Raw genomic sequence first — 23,100 nt, forward strand, 5'->3', positions numbered from 1 at the left:
AGAGAAAATTGGGCCAAGAAGCTGAGGCTATTAGGCAGGGGGCACTTGTGAACAGAGAAATGACATGATCACACCTGGCAGTGACGCACAAAATGGATTCCTTGATCGTTGCTTACTTGTTTTTTTCATTTTTTTTTGTCATTATAAAGCCATAAAAAGTTTAGTCACAAGCCAAAGCATACAGGCGTGTTGGAAACTAAAATTGCTGTGGCAGGAAGTACTGACTTAGTCCTGCGTGTTTCCTAGGCTTCCTGAGAGTTAAGTCACTTGTTCTGGCTGATGGTCTCTGAGTGACATATGTCACGCATGGACGAAGGCCAGAAAGGACTGGTACGCTTCCTCCACCCTCTGTCCCCCCTCAGTGGCACGGTGGAGGCCATCTGCTGAGGCAGTAAGTCATGACATGGATGCTGACAGTAGCAACCCCGGGCGGAGAGTTGCCCTGGAGCACTGCCCTATTTGTAGAATTATGCCACTGAACTTCAGCACGGCCCGCTCATCCTGTTCCAAAGACAAACAAGCACAGGAAGAGCTACTCAAGTATATTACAAATGGGAAAAAGGCAAATTCAAACAGCAATAGACCATTTTACCCATTATGTTAAAAATAAATACAATAGGAAGTCAGGAAGTACCAACTTTTTATGGTTATTAAATTTATTGTTATTATTTTATTGTTATTAAATCAGGTGACATTGGTTTAAAAAGATTATAAAAGTTTCGAGTGTACAATTCTGTAATGCAACATCTGTATATTGCATGGTGTGCTCATCATCCAAAGTTTTGTTTCCTTCTGTGGCCCCCTTCACCTGCTCCAACCACCCCCTTCTTTTTTGGCAACCACCATACTGTTGTCCGTGTCAGTGAGGTTTGGTTTGTCCATTTGTTGCTTTGTGTTTTATTTCCCACATATGGTTGAGATCATATGGTTCTTGTCCTTTAACATCCTTGACTTATTTCACTTATCACGATACTCTTAAGATCCATCCATGTTGTCGCAAGTGGCAGTATTTTATCTTTCCTTATGAGTGAGTAGTATTTCATTGTATGTATAGACCACATCTTCTTTATCCAGTCATTGATGCATACAGACGCTTGGGTTGTTTCCATGTCTTGGTGACCGTGAATAATGCTGCAATGAACATAAAGGTCCATATACTTTTACAAATAAATGTTTTCAGATTTTTTGAGACTTGTTTGGAGGTCCTAGCAGGGGAGCACAGCTACTCGTATACCCTTGACCGAAGAACAGTCCTCTCCTCTAGCGGAGAAGGTCGTCCTCTTCGACCGAGTGCGCAGCTTCGGGAGGGACGCACATGGAGCGGTGAGGGAGGAAGGGGACACCCGCCTAGCCAGCCAGATCAGCCGAATCAACCCTGGCGATCAATGGGGTGACAGATGTCGCAGCCAGATCACCCTCACATCCAGATTTTTTGCATCAATACCCAGAAGAGGGATCACAGGGTCATATGGTAGCTCTAGTCTTAATTTTTTGAGGAACCTCCAGACTGTTGTCATAGTGGCTGTACCAATTTCCATTTTTACCAGCAGCGTTGAAGGGGTCTTTTCAGAAAGTACCAAATTTTGATGAAGATGTGGACAAACATCAACCTTCTTGCACTGCTGGCCGAGATATTAACCCCCCCCCCCCCAACCAATACAGCCATTTTGGAAAGCAACTTGGCAGTTAGTAATGAAATGAACAATGGCATGATCTATAGATTAACAAGGCCACTTCTGCTGATCCACTCTATTAAAATGTCACATAGGTCTATAAAGGGGATATGCTGAAGATGATCATACTGTCCCTTCTTTAAGCCCTGCTGATTTGACTTCTGTGGTGATCCTTAGATTTCAATTGGCTGCATAATATTTGTGGTAGTTAAAAAAACTTGAGGCAACCTATGTGTCTATTTCTAATACGATAAATAAAATATCACAATCAATGAACTGGATACATATAGTAAAACTTGGGATAGATTTGAAGTGCATCATTTTGAATCACAAACTGAGAAATTAAGCATCTGTTATGTAAATTGGAATACAAACACATACAATAACATTGTATGCTTTACAAAGATAATATATACAGTCAAGGCTGTGGGTAGGGAGGATAAAGAAATGGGCAATGAAGATCAAAGTGGAAAAACAATTGAGGAGCATGTTTAATTCAGCTTTATAAATCTGAAATAATAAAAAACGTTAGATGGAAAAAAATAATTACTTATCCACTGTGAATTCTACCTTGTGACCTACTCACGTTAATATACTGGTGATATCTTCTATCCCAGCAATTTTCAACTGGTATGCTGCAAGAATTTTTAAAACATGCAATAACCGACTGTTTAGCCAGGGGCACTGACCTCTTTTCCCTTAGACTGTCAAATAAAAAAATGACAACAGCCAATGCAACTATAGCTGTCCGGTGTGAATGAATCAAAATTATACCTGTCTCTTTTGGTCAGCTTGGCAAAAAATATATTTTTTTGGTGTGCCACAGAATTTTAGTAATTAGTTTATGTGTGCCATGAGATGATAAAGGTTGAAAATCACTGTCTTATACTATTTTTACAAGAACAACTTTAAGATTAAATTCACTTCTGTATAACCTTTTTTTTATGGGCTATAAGTCCCATTGTAGGGGTCGTATTTCTTATTATCAACATGACTGGGGTCAGAGAGTCATTAAACACCCACTGAAAACTTTCTTACATAGCACCTCATCCAAATAATAATCCATTTTATTAAAGTAGGCTAAACTTTTTCAAGCTAACAGGAAAATTCCAGGGTCAGGGTCAGCACTGCAAGTTAGATTTCTTATTACCACTAATCAGCTTTTTCCATATTCATGTTTAAAATAAGAGAGTGGTGAGTGTCTGAACAAGATCCAAATAAACATCATCAGTCTGAACATTAGTCGGTCTAATTCTGGTTACCCCAATGATGCTTGCCACTTGAAAAATATCTCTGAGGATGAGGTTTTGAGTCCTCGGGCAACAGTTGCGGAGAAAGCTGTGATGGTGTCGGAGGCTGAGCTGTTGGTGACAGATGCCTTTCTGTGATTTGTCTAAGGAGGCAGAAGAATGAATTGGCGTGGAAACCCAGGGTGGTATCGTGGCATGGTACATCCTCTGGGAATTTCATCCTTCCACTCCAATAAAAGGGAGCTCTTTAATTCGCACTCAGTTTCGTCATTACATCGGTTCAAGGATGAGAAGTATAAATAATTAAGAAACTTCAAAAATACCCAATTGTAAGTGCACTCAGAAAATTTTCTCACTTAAAAGGCACATCTACTGAGACTTGGAGAAGATATTAATTTTAATTCTCTCTCTATATTTTGTATAATCGAGTTTCCAGATCTTGCCGAGGAAATTGACATTGTGTAGAGAGGAGACGGATGGAGAGCAGGGAGGATCACCAGCTGAAACTTTTCTTCCTCCACGTCTTCCACTGAAGGTCAATTCAATGAGGGTCAGCATGCTTGTAGGAGAAACCGGAAGTGCATAGACTTGGTCAATTAAACACACCTATGCTTTCTAAGGAATTTATGTAGGTGTAAGCTCCATGTTCCTTATTTAAAGTTGCAAATATAGATTCTTTGGAGGCACAATATATCAACTCATGCCAAAGAATCAAAGGAAAATGATAAAGATAACAAAACACATGACAGCAGAATATTTTGACTTTATCATTTATCATACTGTAGTCTACATTCTGTTTCTTAGTGTAATCTTTGATCTAGACTTTTACAGTGATATAGCACCACAGAGGTTAACGTTTGTGTATAAAATAATCTCTTTTTTTTTTGGCTTGGAAATCCAGAAATAGAAGAAATCACTTAAAACGTGTGTAGTAAAATAACATTTTTTAAATGACAATTTTTTTATTTTTCAATTATATACTGCTCACAAAAATTAGGGGATATTTTATAGCTTCATAACCATTTTGAAATATCCCCTAATTTTTGTGAGCAGTAGAGTTTACATACAATATTATATTAGTTTCAGGTTACAACATAGTGACTAAACATTTATATATCTTACAAAGTGATCATCCCAATAAGTCTGGTACCCATCTGACACCATATTAAATGACAATTTTTAAAGTTAGCACCAGAGTGTGACATTGGCATTTTTTATGGGGGTATAAATTGGTATAATTACTATGCTAAATAATCTATGTGAATTGAAAGGTAATTTTTAAAAACTATGTCTACTAGTTGTGTGACCTGGAGCATAGATCACTTAATCTTCTGAGTCTAACGTATTTTATAATACCACTACTTCTAAGAGCTAACATTTTTTTGTGTACTTATTTATTTATTTTTTTGTGACAGAGACAGATAGGGACAGACAGACAGGAAGGGAGAGAGATGAGAAGCATCAGTTTTTTTTGTTCTGGCACCTTAGTTGTTCATTGATTGATTTCTCATTTGTGCCTTGACCGCGGGCCACAGCAGAGCGAGTGAACCCTTGCTCAAGCTAGCGACCTTGGACTCAAGCCAGTGACCTTTGGGCAAAGACAGTGACCTTTGGGCTCAAGCCAGCAGCCATGAGGTCATGTCTATGATCCCACACTCAAGCCGGTGATCCCACGCTCAATCTGGTGAGCCCTGTGTTCAAGTCGGCTGAGCCTGTGCTCAAGCCAGCAAACTTGAGGTTTTGAACCTGGGTCCTCAGCATCCAAGGCCGATGCTTGTTTCACTGTGTCACCACCTGGTCAGGCTTTTTTGTGTACTTATGATGAGGCTAGCATTATACTGGGAGGTTTACAATTCACACTACAAAAATACGGGAGATAGGTGTGATTAACCTCTTTGAGCTTCAGTGTTTTCATGTGTAAAATAGGGATAACTGTCTAAAATTTCACAACTCCTATGTGGCCAATTCAGGAATTGAACCTAGGTTTGTTGTTTTCTGCTATAAATCCTGTAGTGTTTTTTTTTTTTTTAAAGCCAGTTAGTGGTTTCTGATTGCTCTCAGAATAAAGATTAAAATAATTTCCTCAGGTCTTCAAGCGGCATGATCAGACCCTTGCCACCTCCCTGGCCCCATCGTGCCTCACACTTTCTCTAGGCTCCAATGCTTCACTCCTCTTCCTGTTACAGGAACGCTTCCTTTTCTGAGAAAAGTTTTCCTTTACTCATCATCTGTTCACTTTCTCAACAAAATGTTTTCTCATATAGTCGATCAGTATTCTGGTTAGATGCTCTAAGTGAAAGCACTGTATTGCTTCGCAGCGTTTAGCTCAGTTCATAGAAGAAGTCAACTTAGAACAGCCAAAACACCTCTAAAAAAGAAGAATAAAGTTGAACTATTTATCCTCCTTTTTTGAAGACTTTCTGTAAAGCTGCATAATCTAGACAGTGATTGGTGATGGTTTCCCAAGTATATGTACATATGTAAAAATGAATCAAATGGTACACTTTAAATATGTGCCATCTATTGCATGTCAATTATGCCTCAGTAAAGCTATTAAAATGATTACTGCAAAGAAATACATTTCAAGTTATATCAATAATGCCAGAAGGAAGCAAACATTGGACAATGATCGAGCCATATTTCTTCTCCCAGGGCAGGCCTGTTGGAACACGCAGGAAGGTTAAAAACAACAAGCTAATCAAGTCACACAAGAGGCAGCCTGAAAAACATTTTTTTTTTTTTCTCTAGGAAACTACTTGATATATGTATCACAGGCATGATTATTAATGTACTCCATTATGTTTATTTTGTCTTGAGATATTGACTAAAGCTTGTATGAAATCCTCACCCTTAGCAAGATATTTAAAAACGATACATTCAAAAGATGACATGAACCCTATGCAGTGGGTGAATGAATATCATGGCTTATTTAGCAAGCTGCTGATGGTCTTTCTCCTTGTGTGTGGGAGACCGCTTGTTTAGCTACGCTGACTTCGCAAACACAATTTCAAAATGAGTTTAACTATGAGCCAGACCTTTGAATCATAGTGATTATTTTTAGTGACAATGACAAGGTTATGTGTTCCAATAACGCACAAAATAAGTATCTTAAAATGTGGCTTATAATTTAAAAAAATATTTTTTTTTCTGTATATATTTTTTATAATGTATATGAATAGAGTTTTAAATCCATAAGATTTATAAACAAGTATACATATATTGGTGGGTTAAATCCAGAGCAGAAACGAGCCTCTTAGGAATAGTCAAGTATTCAAGGAGCCTGCAAACTGTCCAAGGGAATGCTACTGAATCCACAGAGAATTTATGAGTGTGTTTCTTGCAATTCACCCTACGGGGCTAGTTCAAGTTTGAGCTTAATAACATTGGAACTTAATAGTCCTGAAAAAATATGGCATTTGGACATATTCTATTTTGTGTTTTATAGAAAAGTTGTGGAGATGTTGACCTACAACTATTTATATTAAACCCCCAAAGACTTCAAGTTGCAGAGAAAATACTGGAAACTTTCTCTAATTCCACTGAATGGTAAGCGGCATCCAGAATGTGGAATTAGGATCATATGTTGAACTTTCCACTTTGTATTGTTTATTAAGAGCTGCCAAAGTCAAAGAACAATAGCCACACACCTAGGGTTTACCCAAATCACCCGAAACCAAACAGTGAAGTAGCAACTTTATTGCGTGTGGAAAGCCTTTTGCTCAGATGTGAGCTTGTATTAGACAAACATAAAAAAAAAAAAATCCATGTGGCTGGTGTTTAGTAGGCGTGGTAATCATGGTACCAGACAAAGGTAGAGAGTGGTTAGTGAGGGCTGTTAATGCATTAGTTTCTCTAAAATTGAGCCAGAGGATTAAATATTTCTTCAGCATACACATTAAACACATTACAACTCGTGGATGTTTCATTTCTACCCTGACTAGGGACTAAAAGCAGGAGGAAGTAAGTCTAGCCTCCCAGGGTGCTTAGCGTCTGGACTGCATGCAATCTAGCACTTGGATACATGTTTTCATGTGTCACTTGCAAATTGTATCATCTGTTTTAGCCTTTTCACTCTGAGCAGAAAGGGCCATGTTATACTGGTTCGATTAATATTATATGGCTTCTCAAAAGGTTGGTTATGGTTGGAGGAAGCAGGGGGCAGAATGGGTTGATGCAAACCCAGCATGTTTCCTGGCAGTGATGTTAACCTGTTAGCACGTCGAAGGAATTTAACTGAAGCATCTTTCTGGAGGGCAACCTGGACATATGTATCAAAAAAAATCTAAGGATTATTTTTAATGCTTTCATTTAAAGAAGTATATGAAAGCAGTAGTCAGGATCAAGATGCTTTTAACAAAGATAGTCACTGAATTTTCTTTTTATAACAGCAAAATATTTGTCAGCAAGTTAATGTTGGAAGACAGAGTTACCATGAAATATTATGTAGTATTAAAGTTGTTATATAGATTTATGCTTCTCATCATGAAAAAAAATCTAAAATTATTAAAGAAAAATGTAGATAGAGGCAGAGTAGGACCCCAATGTTGGAAAATAACAAAATTTGTGTATGTGTGAAGAGAAAAATCAATTGGTCCTATACAAAACTAGAAAGAATGATTATTTTTTGTAGTGGGATTATCAGTAGGTTTTCTTTTATTTTTCTACATTTGTGTATCATCTGGGTGTCTTATAATGAACATATATTATGTGTGTAAAATAATTGGGAAAAACATTTGGGCATTTAAAAAAATTATTATTCAATGAGAGGGGAGGCAGAGACATACTCCTGTATGCGCCTGGACTGAGATCCACTTGGCAAGCCCACTAAGGGGTGATGCTCTGCCCATCTGGGGCGCTGCTCCATTGCTCAGCAACCTAGCTCTTCTTAGCACCTGAGTTGGAAGCCATGGAGCCATCCTCAGTGCCAGGCACAACTTGCTCCAATCGAGCCATGGCTGCAGGAAGGGAAGAGAGAGAAAGAGAAAGAGAGAGAGAGAGAGAGAGAGAGAGAGAGAGAGAGAGAAATGAGAGGGGGAGGGGTGGAGAAGCAGATGGGCGCTTCTCTTGTGTGCCCTAACTGGAAATTGAACCACAGACATCCACATGCTGGGCCAACACTCTACCACTGAGCCAGCCAACCAGAGCCAAAAGCATTTGTATTTTTAAAAAACAAACAAACAAACAAACAAACAAATCAAGAGGAAGTAAAACTGAGAAAGGAGCTGACTTACAGAGTAAAAAAGATGTGTGAAGCAAAGCTGAGAACATACTTGGGGCAAGTCCAGAGGATAGTGGCTTGTGGCATTGTGCCTGCTGTATAGAACATAAAATATAGTGAGTGATAGGTTGACGTCCCAACCCCCTGTACCTCAGAATGTAACCTTATTTGGAATTAAGCTCTTTAAACAGGTGATTAAGTTAAAACGAGGCTATGATGATGGGGTCCCTCATCCCATACGACTGGTGCCCTCGTGAGAAGAAGAGATAGCAGGCATGCACACACTCAAAGGAAAAGCTAGGTGTAGACACAGCGGGAAGGCGGCCATCTATAAGCCAAGGAGAGAGGCTCGGCAGAAACCAAGCCTGCCGACACCTCAATCTTGGACTTCTAGCCTCTAGAATCATGAGAAAAACACATTTCTGTTGTTCAAGCCACCCAATTTGTGCTACTTTGTTACAGTAGCTCTAAAAAAATGATTTGGTGTTTAAAAAATGATGGCTACTTAAATTGATAAGAGTTACCAGTTGCCCCGGTACTACACTAAGTCTTTTAGATGCGTTACCTTATTTATTCATCACAAATTTGAGCTACAATTCACACCCACTTGGCAAGTAAGGTAACTGACACTTAGGGAATCTTGAATAATTTGTCATATAGCTAGGAAGTGGCAGAAGAAAGTTGTTTGACTCTACAACTCCTTCCCTTAAGCACCGAACTAATATTAGTAGAACTTTATAGTGACATAAAGTTAGGATTCTAGGAAGTTGACAGGACATAAGCAATGATTTGGGTCATTATTTCCATGATGAGTCATATGATACAACTACCGTATTTCCCCATGTATAAGATGCACCGTTTTCTGAAAAATTTGGGGTCTAAAAACTGGGTATATCTTATTCAGTGGTTGTAGATTTTTTTAACTTGCATTTCCCTCTTGAGAAGTTGTATGAATTTTATGATGAATAAAACTTGAGTTCAATAACTTTATGTAATACATTTTGTTTTCTAATTTCAGGCCCCCAAATTAGGATGCATCTTATACATAGGGAAATACGGTATTTTCATAGAATGCATCCAATTTTAAGTCCTTTTTTTTTTGTTAAATTAAAAAAAAACCCCTCATCTTTAGCAGTATTTCATATTTTCTTATGGCTAAGTAGTATTCCAGTGTATGGGGGATATAAAACGGAAACTCATAGACACAGACAAGAGTTTGGTGGTTACCAGAGGAAGGGGCTGGGGAGGAAGCGAAGGGTAAAGTAGGCTGAACTATGGTGATAGAAGGTAAGTTGACTTGGGATGGTGGGTACACAATGCAATATGCAGATCATGCATTATAGAAATATACACTTGACACCTATATGATCCTATTCACCAGTGTCACCCAAATATATTTAATAAGAAACCTCCTCTTTATAAAGTAAAGAGTTTTCATGATATTTTGTTTGTTTGATTTTGAATCTCTGGCGGTATCATCCCACACACCTCAGTGGGAAGAATAATTAAGTACGAGAGCTGAGCTCAGGTCTCATGGTATCAGAGACGAAGGAAGAACAAAGAAGAAGTTATTATTTGGAATTTGAAGTCCTTAAATAGCCAGTGTGTTCCCTGACAGTTTGCTTGGCCCTTTCCTTTCCTTATGGGTGTTCTTTCATCTACTCTTTTTTTTTTTTTTTGACAGAAAAAGAGAGAGAGTCAGAGAGAGGGACAGATAGGGACAGACAGATAGGAAGAGAGAGAGATGAGAAGCATCAATTCTTCATTGCAGCATCTTAGTTGTTCAAGTTGTTCACTGATTGCTTTCTCACATGTACCTTAACGGGGCTACAGCAGAGCAAGTGACCCCTTGCTTAAGCTAGCGACCTTGGGGTCAAGCCAGCAACCTTGGGCTTCAAGCCAGTGACGTTTGGGCTCAAGCCAGTGACCATAGAATTATGTCTTTGATCCCATGCTCAAGTCAGCACCCTTGCACTCCAGCTGGTGAGCCCGTGCTTATGCCGGCAACCTCAGGGTTTCAAACCTGGGTCCTCCGTTTCCCAGTCCGACACTCTAACCCACTGCGTCACTACCTGGTCAGGCTCTTTCACATACTCTTCAAATCAGCCTTTTAAGGAAGATTGGATTGTTGCCGAAGAAACTTAGGTAAAGGGGAATAAATGGTGATGGACGGCTAATTGACTGCTGACGTGGGGTGGTGGGCACACAGTGCAGTATACAGATGCTGTATTATAAAACTGTACACCTGAAACCTATACAGTTTATTAACCAACATCACCCCAGTACATTCAACTTAAAAAGAAAAGAATTGTAACATCCTTGAGAGCAATGAGTGGGTCTTGTTTATCTTGATAGTTCCAGCACCGTACAGTGTGCCCAGCAAAAGCTGGCTGTGCTGTTGTGGAATGCGTCCCTGGTTTTCCTGTTTGACTACTGCCATTCTGTTCCACTGGGTTTCATTTCAAAAGTGAAAGTAATATTTTCATCTCAGTTCTTATTAGTTCCTCCAAGGTAAATTTCAACTGAGGGGAAATAGATACATGGTGACATTAGTGCCTTTCCCTTATTTTTATTTATTTATTTACTTATTTTTGTATTTTTCCGAAGCTGGATACGGGGAGGCAGACAGACTCCCGCATGTGCCCGACTGGGATCCACCCGGCATGCCCACCAGGGGGTGATGCTCTGCCCATCTTGGGGCGTCGCTCTGCCACAATCAGAGTCATTCTAGCACCTGAGGCAGAGGCCACAGAGCCATCCTCAGCGCCCGGGCCATCTTTGCTCCAGTGGAGCCTTGGCTGCGGGAGGGGAAGAGAGAGACAGAGAGGAAGGAGAGGGGGAGGGGTGGAGAAGCAGATGGGTGCTTCTCCTGTGTGCCCTGGCCGGGAATTGAACCCGGGACTCCCGCACACCAGGCCGACGCTCTACCACTGAGCCAACCGGCCAGGGCCAGTGCCTTTCCCTTATTTACGTGATCCTTTTCTTTGTTTTTGTTGCTGTTTACCATTGTCTTTTTGCACCGACTTAGTCCATAATGCAGATCTCCTCAGTCAATAGATACGCTTGGGGTAGTTAGCTTGAGGTATGCTGTTTGAGTGATTTTTCATTATTTGGCCTTCTGAATGCCAACGACTGTCGAATGAACTTGGGGGCTTCTTTTGGGAGAGAAGACTGGCCAGAGAAGGAGTTATAACGAATGGAGAGCAGAAGTGAGAACTGGGACTCTTTTCCAGTTTGAAAGAGGGTGACTGTTTTTAATGTAAATCGTGTCAGTTTAATTCTTAAGGATGGTTTCTTAACCTGAAGAAGAATGGCATATATGTAATAGGTACCCATGTGTGGGAACAGCAATAGCATTAGCGGAATGCCTCCACTTCTGCCCTCCTTTTTCCTCATAATTGAGAAGCTTGTAGATCATTCCACCCACTAGGATTCTCCAGCCTCCCCACATTGCAGCTGCTTCTACCTGTTCTCCCTGCCACACACCTAAAACACTCCTATTCAGTTCTCAAATAGCACCTCTCCTATTAGGCTTTCCCGACTCCCTCCACGTAAGAACCATTTGTTTTTTCTTTTGTGACATCACGTAAGTTTGTTTGCACTTATACTATCATTCAGGCAATGGTATTGTCTGTTTGCATATCTCCAAAAAAGAGGACAAGTCTTATATGCCTTGGCATTCTCAGACTTTGCACAGTGAAGGGAGCGAAGCAATCATCACAAAAATAGGTAGTGAAGAAGTGATTCAGAAGAGGTATTTATTGAGAGTGTGTTTTTTTGCATATTACCAAACAAAACTCTTCCAAAATGTTCACCCATTTCAACAATAACTGGGTCTCACTCAAGAATCTGGTGAGAAGGTCAGTACACTGCAAAGGCAGTTTGTTTCTCTTTCTCTGAGACATGAAAAGATCTCACTCCTCAGTTGAAGTGACTGTTATTAGGTGTGGCAAAACCATTTAGTATGTTGACTAGGAAACCAGAGCTTAGGGTATGATTAAAAATATCAATAATGAAAACCTGACAGAAACTTATTCTTCATGGCAATAAATGGTTCTGGTGTGTACAACAGTCAGGATATTAATATCGGTGCAGGTGGGTATAAATATATGTATATATATGCACACACATGTACATATACACATATACATACATGTATACATTTATATGCACACACATATATACATACATGTATACACGTGTAGGCACAAACATATATAATATTTATTGAGTTTTATGATTGATCATTATTGTGCTCATTATTTCTTTGTCCATTATTTTTTTAATAACATTGGCCAATAGCTAGCTCTAATTTGGTATATACCTGCTCTTTCTGAAGTTTATGTCTGTATACTTTTCATATTAAGCATTTTTTATTTTAAATTTTTTTTAGTGAAAGTAGGGGAAATACAGAGACAGACTCCCGCATGTGCCCCAACCAGGATCTACCCAGCAACCCCCATCTGGGGCTGATGCTTTGCAACTGTGCTGGCAACCAAGCTATTTTTAGCACCTGAGGTGGAAGCTCCATGGAGCCATCCTCAGTCCCTGGGGCCAACATGCTCTAATCAATCAAGCCATGGTTGTGGGAGGTGGAGAGAGCGAGAGAGAAGGGAGAAGGGGGGGTGGCAGAAGGGAGATGTAGATGGTTGCCTCTCCTGTGTGCCCTGACTAGGAATCGAACCCAGAACTTACACAGGCTGGGTCAACACTCTACCGCTGAGTCAACCAGCCAGGGCTGGATTTGTTATTTTTATAAGGAGTGAAAAATAGGTTGATTAAACTTTTAAATAATCCCCTCCCCATTTTTCTAAATGCAAAAATGGATCCCACTGGCCTGCATCAGTCCTAAATGTGGGCTAGTATGGGCCAGTTAGCCTTCACACAAACCGAAGCTCTGTACTCACCAATGGTCCTAATTATAATCCAGCTTCTACACTAGATTCTTCTTAGGTGGAAAATGACTTCCAGGTAATCTCTTCCACTGACTTAAAAAGACAAAATAATAGAACTTCCCGAATATTTGAAATAGTGGCTTTTAAGAACGGGCTTTGGTGCTAGAAACCTGAGCCCCTGAACTAACCAGGATATAAGACACGGAAGCTGGAGAGGGGTAATTCTAATGTATGGTCCTACTTGAGGTGAACTGAACTCAAGAGGTGCTTGGGGAACTGTAAACCAAAAATGTTCCTTCTTTAGTACTCAGGCAGGGTTAACGGAAGGAAAGTGTCACAGCCTGGGCTATCACAGCGGGTCCCTGAGGTCCGCTGGAGGTTGCAATGTCATCCAGTCTGGTTTCCTAGGAGACTTGCAATTGACAAGGCGATAAGGATCTATCTGGAGGAAAGAAGGAAGTTGGAGACTTAAGAAGCAGAAGGCACCAACAAGCTGTTTAGGCTCCAAGGAGGAGTATTCTATCTTGCAAATATCACTATCATGACACTTATACCTGCTTTTTTTTGGTGAGTGTGCATTTACAGTTTTCTTTCCCCAATAATAGACAGTAAATCCCTGGAAGGGCCATTTTGGCAAGGACCCTGTTTGGAAAACACACACACACACACACACACACACACACACACACACACACACACGTATATAGGACAATAATTTGTACCCTTTGAATTGACTTGACAAGTAATTAATTATTGAAGAAGGAAGGCAAAGAGGGAGGAAGGAAAGAAAGAAACTTTGTTTCTGACCTTGACTTTTCAAATCTGGCCCTATCACTTATGTGATATTGGGCAAGTCACTTAACATTTCTAAATCAAATGTGTCAAGTATTTGTAAACTTAAGGAACTGTACAAAAGTTGAAAATATTGATAATGATTATTATGGATGTTAATTATTCTTCTACTTACTTATCTCTTGAGTGGGGATGCTTAGTCCATTATCATTATTCTCTTGGTAGGAGGTCATAAAGGATTTTAACTGATTTGTTATCAATACTTTTTTTTTTGCCTTGTGATGAACTCAACCTCATGCAGGCAGAGAGGACGCTAAAATAGATAGCACAGGAACTTTGGAGTTATATAGATCTGAAATAAATACCATCTCAGTCTTATAGGATGTCTGAGATGTTGGCAAATCAATAATTATCTCTGCACCTCAGCTTTCTGTGTAAAATGGTGTTGATATTTCACTACCAGGGCAGTATAGAGGACTGCCAGGAAAAACAAACGATCACCTTCTTCTAGCAGGGTGTTGGCGACAACGTAGATGCTCATTCATACAACCAACATTATTGAAATACCTATTATTTCTTTAAAAAAAAATTTTTTTTTTTTTGTATTTTTCTGAAGCTGGATATGGGGAGAGACAGTCAGACAGACTCCCGCATGCGTCCTACCGGGATCCACCTGGCACGCCCACCAGGGGGCGACGCTCTGCCCCTCCGGGGCGTCGCTCTGCCTCGACCAGAGCCACTCCAGAGCCTGGGGCAGAGGCCAAGGAGCCATCCCCAGCGCCCGGGCCATCCCTGCTCCAATGGAGCCCCGGCTGCGGGAGGGGAAGAGAGAGACAGAGAGGAAGGAGGGGGGGTGGAGAAGCAAATGGGTGCCTCTCCTATGTGCCCTGGCTGGGAATCGAACCTGGGTCCCCCGCACGCCAGGCCGATGCTCTACCGCTGAGCCAACCAGCCAGGGCTGCACCTATTATTTCTTGACAAAATAATGAACCAAAATGTAATCTCTATCACCACAAACACACCGCTCACAAAAATTAGGGGATATTTTATAGCTGCATATTCATTTTGAAACATTCCCTAGTTTTTGTGAGCAGTATATTATTGGTTGGTTAGTTCCTTTAAACCTCCGTGTTTCCTAATTAGCAGAGAACATATACACAAGGGAACGTACAGCAGGATGATGACTATTATTGAGCGTGGCATAGATTTGTCAGTCAAGAACAATGGTCTCTGTTCTAGGGTAGGGCTGGGGCAAACACAACACCAGACAAACCAACCAACAAACAAACCAAACCAAACAAGCCCTGTTGTGACAAAAGGTACAGAAGTTATTTAAGGGCAGCTTAATTCAATCTTCATCTTGTGGTCCCAATAATATTATTTAAAAATAATAAAAAAATAATGATTTGAATGCAATCTCTTAATCCGTTTATTGAAAAGTAATGAAAAGCAAAAGGGATCATTCCTTAAACATCTTTGAGGTTTCTTCATGCATTGCGCACTGCAGGAGAGACGAGCTCTTGGTGATCATCTTCAGGGGGGATTTGCTCTTTAATTCTTTCAGCAAACGTATTTGTAAGTAGCGTTTGTAAGCATCCCCACTGTGTAGATGGGGGAATTTGAGAAATTAAGACCTTTGCTCAGGGGCAAACGTTTACTAAGTAGCTCATGTAGAATTCAGCTTAGATCTCTTTGGCTTAAAAAGTAAAAGTTATCCCACTACACTTTGTTAACAATAATGAAGAAAGAAAAAATAAAATGAATAAGGGAAGTGGTTCGAATTTTTTTTCTTGGAGTGAAAAGCAAATAATTTTTGTGTGTCTTTATGATGCCAATATGCAGTTTATCTTTTCAAATATTTATATGAATGATGGTGAATAGTGGTTGGTCAAGAAATAATAAACCCTTTCCAAATCCAGAATTTTTCACCAGTTACTGTGTAAAATGATATGTTGGTTGCTGCTTAAGATATTAAAAACTGGCTTACTTGATTCTGCTTTCTATCTAAATATTTTCATGGGTTGCCATTCTGTTATTTGTCCAAATTATTTGAGTGGAAGATCTTTGGCATTTTTCTGAGTAATACCAGTGTTTTGCATAAAACCTGTGAAATTATGAGTGGGTGTCTGTGAGTGCTTCAAAAACTGATTTGTGTGGCTAATTTACATAAAGAAAGGGTGAGGAAGTCTGTGGATCACGATGGTATAAGTGTGTTCTCTCAATAATTCTATCATGCACAGCATAGTCAGGACCTTGCTTATAGGTCCTTATCTCATTTTTCAAAATATGAGATGAGTAAAAGATAAAGACAATGAAGAATGTAACGCAAGCCTGCTTTCTTTTTTTATTTTATTTTACTTATTTTATTTTTTGCATTTTTCCGAAGTCAGAAACAGGGAGGCAGAGGCAGTCAGACAGACTCCCTCATGTGCCCAACCAGGATCCACCCGGCACGCCCTCCAGGGGGCGATGCTCTGCCCATCCGGGGCGTCGGTCGCTCTGTTGCGATCAGAGCCATTCTAGCACCTGAGGCAGAGGCCATGGACCCATCCTCAGCGCCCGGGGAAACTTTGCTCCAATGGAGCCTTGGCTGCGGGAGGGGAAGAGAGAGACAGAGAGGAAGGAGAGGGGGAGGGGTGGAGAAGCAGATGGGCGCCTCTCCTGTGTGCCCTGGCCGGGAATCGAACCCGGGACTTCCTCACGCCAGGCCGACGCTCTACCACTGAGCCAACCGGCCAGGGCTAAGCCTGCTTTCTTGATTCAGAAAAGGGATTACATTTGACTTTAAACAATATTGGTTCAAACCACATGGGTCCCTTAAACTTGGGTTTCTTCTAATAAACACTATATATGTATTTTCTTTTCCTTATTATGTTTTTAAATAATGTTTTGTTTTATCTAGCTTACTTAATTGTAAGAATGCAGTATATAATACATATAACATAAAATATGTGTTAATCCACTCTTTATGTTATCAGTAAGTCACCAGTAGGCTCTTAGTACTTAACTTTTAGGGGAGTAAAATGTTATCTGTGAAGTTTTGACTTCATGGGGGATGACACCTTATCCCCTGCCTTGTTCACAGGTCCAGTGTATAGGGACATACCCTAGGGATTCTCTCTTCATGGAGATAGGAGTTTGCGCGGACATATACTCATTGTGGTAGAAATGTAAAATCTAAATATGTAGCTTCTAGGAATTCTTGCTTTCTTATGAATTTCTGGTACAGGCAAGTCATAGAAATATATTCTTACCAATGAGAAGAAGTTTGGCTCATACCACAGATTTGAAGTCTTATTGGAGGACTTCTATTACCTACGCCCTACTACAGCCAAGACACGCACCTTGGCTTCTGCCATCCAAGTATGAGCCTTTCTGCCTGAGGAGAGGATGGAAACAGTTCAGACCCAAAGCCAGTGTAGTGGTGGCCTGGCGGCATGTGCCACATGCTCCAGATGTCCCCATGGTCTGTTTCCACTCGCCACATGCGTTAAGAGAGGGTATTTAGTGCGTACAATTCATCTTTCTATTCCATTAAGATTCCCAATCTCTCAGCCTGTGACACGTTATGGTATCCTGGGGGTTGGTCAGTCCAGATCAGCATCCCTCTTTGAAATATAGGGAAGTGGAATGGGACCAAGAAGAGCCTGTGCTTCTTTTACGCACCCACAGGGACTATGTAAGGAGAACTTGCGATAGGTGAACAAGTGGGCATTAAACAGCCTCCGGTGTGTGGCATTTGTGCAAATAACTTGCAAGATCAGTTATTATTTTATAACATCATACCCTAACATCAGCTCAATTATAATTATTCTTTAAATTTGAATTTTATAATGTGAGCCTATCAGAAAAAATAAGCCAGCCAGAATTTGGATTCGTTTTGTACTCTAGCTATATTTTAGGGGAAGAAAACATTGGCTATAATATTATAAAACAAGACATCAAGATATGTAAGTGAGAATATGCAGAATAAATATTCTTTTTTATATTGAGAATGCCATTGCTATAAATTAGAGACATCAATTCATCTAAAACCCACGGAACCAACTCTCCGGTCACATTGCTTGAATTAGAACAGCAGCTGCCCACCTCTGTTCCTTGTCAGTTCCATCCAGACTGAAAGCACTGTGTCAGTCACAGGCTCCTGTTTTCAAAGCTGTCTGTCTGTTTTCTTCTCTCTACACACCATCTCCCGTGAAACTGCGTTAAGAAGGTCAATTATCAAAATTACGTTGTTGTTTTTTTTTGTATTTTTCTGAAGCTGGAAACGGGGAGGCAGTCAGACTCCCGCATGCGCCCGACCGGGATCCACCCGGCATGCCCACCAGGGGGCGATGCTCTGCCCATCCGGGGCGTCACTCTGTTGCGACCAGAGCCATTCTAGCACCTGGGGCAGAGGCCAAGGAGCCATCCCCAGTGCCCGGGCCAACTTTGCTCCAATGGAGCCTTGGTTGTGGGAGGGGATGAGAGAGACAGAGAGGAAGGAGAGGGGGAGGGGTGGAGAAGCAGATGGACGCTTCTCCTGTGTGCCCTGGCCGGGAATCAAACCCAGGACTTCCGCGCGCCAGGCCGACGCTCTACCACTGAGCCAACCGGCCAGGGCTCAAAATTACGTTTTAATGGAATTTCTTCAATTAGAGATTTTTAGTAACAGTTTAATTTTTTTCTGTTCACTCAAAAATGCTCACATACTACCCCCAATTTTTTTATTTTAAAAAATAAATTTGTTGAATGGGCGCAGGCACATCAAGCAATGAAGACGGAATCCTTTCGTTTTCTGACTAGGAAGTAAACACAGGGCTATTTATCCTATGAAAGAAAGAAAAATTAAAAATAACTAAGGAATTATAGACTGGCATGTGTTATTTATGCCGCACAGGTCATATCTGGGTGCAAAAGGTGAAGGGACTAAGTAAAAAAAAGAAAAACCTCATAGACACAGATAACAGTGTGGTGATTATCAGAGAGAAAGGGGGGTGGGAGGTAGAAGGGAGTCAAGGGGGGGGTAAATGGTGATGGAAGGAGACTTGACTTGGAGTGGTGAACATGCCATTCAATATACAGATGATATATTATAGAATTGTATGCCTGAAACCTATATAATTTTATAACCAATGTCACCCCAATAAATTCAATGAAATAGAACTCCCCCCCAAATAATAGTCATCTTCCTAAGTAAAAATAATAAATATATTCAAGTTGTGAAAATAATTGTTTTTGTCCTCATGGTTAATTGATCCGCAGTCAACTTAACATTGAATTACAAATATACTTCATTTTTCTAGTGCGAGCCTACTATTGCTTCAAATTCGTGTAGATTGTACTGAACTTGTATCATATCTTTTACTGGTAGGATCCTGCAATTTTCCCTGTTTATTTACTCACACTTTACTGTTGCCGTCAAAGAAGATTTGATCCCATCAACGTTCTTTTCTGTGACTCGATTTTGATGACTATATGTTTAAAGATTAAATTCTAAGATTTTCATGTTTCTCCCTCTGTTGCCTAAAAGCTGTCACTCAGAGAGGAGCAGAACACTATGTTTTAAACAAATAAGAGTGTTTAACATGTACGTGATCAGTGACATGCGCCGTGATGTGACAACGATACCTCGCTGTGGAAATTCGGTGCTACTCTCTATGATTATCCTAAATGAACGGAAACGATACCCTTCGTTCTGAGGGGAGCTGCATGCAGAATGTCCGTTCGAATATTATAGAACCTTTGGGATTTGGTTGGAAATCTTGACTCTCAACTGACCACATCTTCACGGGTCTGTTACGATGGCAAGTGTGTTCGCATTAACAACTTCGTATTTGACAACTTCTCCCTCAGTATGGAAAAATATTCGGAGGGTTTATTCTTTTGGAGATTGTAAGGCCCAAACTGCAGGTCATTTTGTACGAGCTGAGGAGACTCCCATTGCCTTTGGATGCTACTCTCCATCCGAAGACAAAGACAACCATGATTTCGGGGCTGCACAAGCAGTTATTTATTAGTGGAGTCCTGAAAATGCACAAGTGCTAATTTCCTGCAATATGAAATCAGGATAGAACAGCACCTTCAAGAACATCCCTTTTGGAAACCCCACCCAGGCACGAAATTGTGGTCCCTCTTTATCCCCTTGTTTTCCTTACTTGCTCTCATGGGGGGAGGGAGGTTGCTGCTGGTCTTTCTATTTGGTTTGGATGCATCCCATTATGACACTTGATCCTGATGTATCTTTTGATAAATGCATTAGCTTTGACATCTGCTTATATTCTTCTGCGGGCCAATCACCAGTCCACTTTGTATCTGATTGCTCAAAAAATCGGTGATGACCACTATAATGAGCAGAAGTAAACATGTTTCTCCCATGTTACAGAGCTTACAAGTGAACGGCAATTTGAAGTGAATACAATAGAGGCGAGAGAATGGGTTCAACAGATATTCAAACGTGTTTGTAACAGAAGCAGCAAGTATTGTGTGCTGTTACATGAAAGGCAGTGTCCTGAGGGCTCTTCCTGTTTCATCTGTTGTATCTGAAATCAACCACTAGTTAGGCAGGGAAAGCGTTATCTCGATATGAGATGGTTAATGTTATTATCCCCATTTAACAGATGAGCAAACAAAGGCAGGTACACGTTTTCTCATTTGCTGGACCTCACGAAGCTGATGAGTATCTGAGCGAAAATTCAAACTCAGACAAGCTAACTCAAGAGTTTAAGCTCTTAACTGCTGTGCTGTTTTCTTCTCTAGGGACAGACAATTGTGGGAAGAAGATAAGAAATGTGGGAAGAGGCATGTTGAGTTAAAAAACAACAACCAAACAACTTCTTCTAGCACAAATGTAGGTAGGGAACCATGCTAAATATTTTGCAAGGCTTATTCAATTTAACCTTCAAAATAATGCTGGAAATTAGATACCTTTATACCCATTTTACAGATGCGAAAACTGAGCTGGGTAGGCTCTCAGCTGTGGCATTTTTTACACTATGATCTTAGATATATTTTATCTATCAGGCTCCAATTGATTCTAAACTCCTTGTTCATTCTATTATGTGTGTGCTAAGGGAAACGATATATGATATACTAATGCCATTTGCTAGCTTTAAAACTCATAGTCAACTCCAGGCATGACCAATAAAAATTTATTTGGTCGCACAGTATTTACTTAAGTCTGCAGAGGGAGCCAGATTTCCTCCTAGTGCAATAACAGAGAAGAGCTCGTACACCTCCCCAGCCATTCTCAGGAAAATGTGGGTGTTAGAGTCTCATACACTGAGAAGCATATTTTGTCCTTAGTCCCATGATTGACAGCTTCTAAACTTAATAACCCAAATGCTCACCTACAAATAAGAGGAGTGAAAGCTTAACTTGCCACGGGGCAGGGGAAACGCTACGAGAGGTAACAGGCCCAGGAATAAGCACTATTCCTGGGAAGGTAACTGCCCAAGGATGCTTGGTCAACTCCAGCCCTGTCCTGTACCCACTGTTTTCTGTTGAAGCTTCAGAGGCTGAGACAGGCCATAATAAACTGTCCAGCAGTTTCTCACTGAGACTTCTCAAGAAGGTGACGAAATGAAATCAATGTAAAGCTGTCAAAAGAAAAGGCTCGTCATTGAATTATAGGCTCAAGTAACCCATCAGAAACCAAACGTGTCTTTTGCTCAACTCTTCTGAGAATTCAGCCATTGGAGACACTGAGGGGCGCCAATCACCGTTTCCCACCCAAGTCCCTTTGAAGAAAAACGCAGGCAAATTCCCCAGTCGACCTTGTTCTGCTGAGTCTCCTTGAAGCAAGGTCGTTGTCATTCTTACCCACATTTTTCTGCTGTCTTGTCAGATGAACGCATGAAATTCACAGATGCACTCGAGTCCCTCACTTAGACATTCTCTAAACTCGCCAAATGTTCAAGTGTAACAACAAAAAAAATGACACATCTGGTAATTCTGCGTGTTATTTATAGCCTTTCTGATAGAGGCATAATTGATTCAGAAATGTAATTTACAACTTGCATCTCCATTTCATAAGTCTCCCTTCCAGGACACCCACCAACAGACTAATCTCACTTTTGTGGGGAAGCCGTGATAATAATGGTAAAGGATTTCTGTGTGATAGCCTCATGCTTCTGCACAAAGTTTTCCTTGCTCCTTGTCTCTCATTTGCAAAGCGGGCAATATTCGTGTCAGCTCCACACGTTGCACTGCACGGTATGATTTATGGAGACATAAATGGAGCATAAAGTTGATCAACAAACCCCGGGGTGACGGCAAATGGCGAAGGCAAGTTTCTCTCGCCCTCTATTTTTAATTGCAACGCTCATGAGAAAACACTCTTTAATTTAACTAGGTAATTGTTCTTTTCAAAGAGAACATTTATTATTTAGTTCCATTTTTAAAACTACTAAGGAATGCTAAAAACGTTTTCTTTATCCAAGAATAGTCATAAAATGGCTTTTTCCTCTCCCGCTCCTGGCTTTCCCACCCTTCTTAAACGTAAAATCGATGCTTTACTGATTGCTCTTGTCCCTGTTGAGGCCTTGCGCACATTTTAAGGAAGATAAGCTGATATGGGGGTGGGGGTGGGAATTGACTACCACTTGGCTAGTGGGGTTCAGTGGATGTTTTATTGACATAAGTCTAGATGTCTTATACTCACTTCAAATTATGATTACCCTAATTCTGACCATGCATATTTAATCGACATAATGTCAGTCTATTTCAGTTTCTAATTAGCAGCTCAGATTTCTCTCTGCTCCCAGAAATTGATCTTTTCATTCGTTTAGCCTTGTTGGCCCACCCGGAGCCATAGACTAGGTTGTTACTGCTGCAATTTAGGAGACTAGGGAGCTGTTCTAGGGAATTTCAACGGGCTTCTAGCCATTCATTGAGCCCAACTTGCTGGACTTGGCCTTGGTTTCCTGGTTCCCATTCCTGCCTTTGATCCTGGTGCCTGACCCAGTATTCACCCATCGGACTTGCAACATCAGCTCTGTCCTGAGAAGCAGCAGGGCTGTTCCACTCTGCAGTGTGACTTCTTTGGTTGTAGACACTGACCAAGATGGAATCAGAGTTCACTGTGGCCCTTTTGCTTTGTTATTTTTAACTTGATTCATCACAGGAAATCAGAAATATACTTCAAAGCATAACAAGCAAACAAAAAGCACACATAAACCAAATGTGAAAGCTGTTTTCGTATTTGTATATTTTCTTTTTTTGTTTTTTTGTATTTTTCTGAAGCTGGAAACGGGGAGAGACAGTCAGACAGACTCCCGCATGCGCCCGACCGG

Source organism: Saccopteryx leptura, chromosome 9 (assembly GCF_036850995.1).
Source record: "Saccopteryx leptura isolate mSacLep1 chromosome 9, mSacLep1_pri_phased_curated, whole genome shotgun sequence".
NCBI lineage: Eukaryota > Metazoa > Chordata > Mammalia > Chiroptera > Emballonuridae > Saccopteryx > Saccopteryx leptura.